General features: G+C 74.1%; 1 non-coding gene across 1 annotated transcript; it reads right to left on the bottom strand.

Moving 5' to 3' along the window:
* Positions 1–374: 374 nt before the first annotated feature.
* Positions 375–527, bottom strand: LOC141576510 (5.8S ribosomal RNA). Its single transcript, XR_012504941.1, has one exon. It is a non-coding gene; the product is annotated as a 5.8S ribosomal RNA (ribosomal RNA).
* Positions 528–2,500: the final 1,973 nt, after the last annotated feature.

The following is a 2,500-nucleotide window of genomic DNA, read 5'->3' as shown; positions in this document are numbered from 1 at the left end:
CCCCGGCACCACCGCGACGCACCCGGGCACGCGCCCCGGAGAACGCTTGCGGCGCGAGGAGGGGCTCCCGGTGGGAACGCGGCGGCCGCGGCCGCGGCCACGCGCGAGCTCCCCCCTCCCCGTTTTCTCCCTTCCCTTTCGCGGGCGGCACCTCCCGGGCCTCGACGCCGCCTGCCGCCTTCCGCCTGCCGCCGCCCGCCCCCGCACCCTCCCGGGCGCGGGGGCGGGACCGGCCGGAGGAGGGACAGACGGCGCGACGGCAGAGGCGCCGTGTCTGCACTTAGGGGGACGGAGGGCACCGCGGCCCTGCGAGGAAACCCCCAGCCGCGCGACCCCGCGGGCACACACCCGGGGGGGCGCGATTGATCGTCAAGCGACGCTCAGACAGGCGTAGCCCCGGGAGGAACCCGGGGCCGCAAGTGCGTTCGAAGTGTCGATGATCAATGTGTCCTGCAATTCACATTAATTCTCGCAGCTAGCTGCGTTCTTCATCGACGCACGAGCCGAGTGATCCACCGCTAAGAGTCGTACGAGAAGTTTCTTCTGCCTTCGGTTCTGTGGCACGGCACGTCTCCCGCCCCCACCCACCCCGGGAGGGTGAGAGGGGGGGGGTCGCCTCGGGCCGGCCGAGTCAGAGAGAAATCAGACCGGAGGGGTCGGGAAGGTTTCACAACGGGGCGCAGCCGGCACCGACACCGCGCGTGCCGGCTCGGACACCCCACAGGCGCCCGGGGGTTCCCGCCTCCCGCGGGGACGCGCCACCACGCGGCCACCGGCCGTCCGACGGGCCCGCCGGGTGAGGCCCCACCCGACGGACACGGCGGCGGCGGCGGCGGTCAGCGACGCGGCGCGGCGCGGCGCCCCGGCCCGGTGGAGGCGGAGTCCGTGGGACGAGGGACGGACCTCCCACGTCCCCACGGGCCCGACCGCCCCGACCCCAAGGCGGACGGGCGACTCCCCCGAGGGTCTTTAAACCTCCGCGCCGGGACGCGCTAGGTACCTGGAGAGGGCGAGGCGGGCGAGGCGGGGACGGCACGGACCCCCCCCACCAGCCCCAACCGCCGGCCACCGCGCCCCGACGCCGACCACCACACCCCAGCCACGGCCGGGGGTCCTCGCCGCCGCGGGCCCTCGACACGGGGCCACACCGGGCACCGGCCGGCCACCGCCCACGCCACCGAGTCCCACACGCCAACGCGTGCCGACGGCATCCTAAGCCCACTCCCCACGAGGCCGGGCGGAGAGGGCCCTCCCCCCGCGTCCCGACGACAGACCACCCTCCTTCCCACCTCCACACCCCCAACCCCCCAAGGCCCGGCAGGACCCCCAACCCGCACCCGCGTTCCCGGGGTCCCCCTTCTCGCCACGGGGGACGAGGGGGGGCCCACGACGGGACGCGGGCCACAAGCGGGCAGGGCGCCTCGGGCGCGTGGGGCGGGAACCGGGAGGCGAGGGGAGAGAGCCGGCCGGACGGGGAGAAGAGGCCCGAAGCTCGCTCGCTCGGGTGGGGGGAAAAGGCGAGAGGAGAGGCACGTGGCAAGGCGGGGCGGCGGGATCGGAGGAGCAAGAGGGCCCGACGACCGGCCCGGGGGAACCGGGTCCAGGGCGAGCAGCGGGAGGCGGCCACGGCCGGGAGGAGCGGCCGGCGCCGGAAAGACGAGGGCGCGGCGTGGGGAGGGGAGGGGGGCGGGCACGGCCCACAGAGCCCTCGGACCCGCCTCTCGGGAAGTGGCGGGGAGATCGGGCGGGAAGAGAGAGAGAGGGAGGGAGAGAGACACGGACGCCGGAGGCGCCGCGGACAGACGGCCGTCCGGCCGAGACCACGGGTGGGGGCGCGCGGTGCCCAGGAGGAGGAGGGGGGGGGACGGCGGGACGCGGGCGGGGGCGGGGGAAGGGAGGCGAACGAGAGCCGCCCCACAACCCCGTCCCTTTCACGCCAACCCGCCTGTTTCCCTCTCCCTCCCCTCCGGGACGACCGCCGGCCCGGCCCGGGCCCGGCCCGGCCCGGCCGCGTCACACCTCCGGACGCCCTCTCCTCCCTCAATCCCTCCCCCTCCCGTCCGACGGTCCCGCGCCGCACGGGGGGGGAAAGCTCGCGAGCAAGCGGGCGGGCGGGCGGGCGGGCGGAGGCGTCGGCGAGGCGCCCTCGCTTCGCTTCGCGCCGCTCTGCTGCTGCTGCTGCGCGCGCGTTAATGATCCTTCCGCAGGTTCACCTACGGAAACCTTGTTACGACTTTTACTTCCTCTAGATAGTCAAGTTCGACCGTCTTCTCAGCGCTCCGCCAGGGCCGTGGGCCGACCCCGGCGGGGCCGATCCGAGGGCCTCACTAAACCATCCAATCGGTAGTAGCGACGGGCGGTGTGTACAAAGGGCAGGGACTTAATCAACGCAAGCTTATGACCCGCACTTACTGGGAATTCCTCGTTCATGGGGAATAATTGCAATCCCCGATCCCCATCACGAATGGGGTTCAACGGGTTACCCGCGCCTGCCGGCGTA

This window comes from Camelus bactrianus, unplaced genomic scaffold, assembly GCF_048773025.1.
Source record: "Camelus bactrianus isolate YW-2024 breed Bactrian camel unplaced genomic scaffold, ASM4877302v1 HiC_scaffold_112, whole genome shotgun sequence".
Lineage (NCBI taxonomy): Eukaryota > Metazoa > Chordata > Mammalia > Artiodactyla > Camelidae > Camelus > Camelus bactrianus.
The sequence above is the reverse complement of the archived record's forward strand: the minus strand, read 5'-3'. Positions and strand labels throughout refer to the sequence as shown.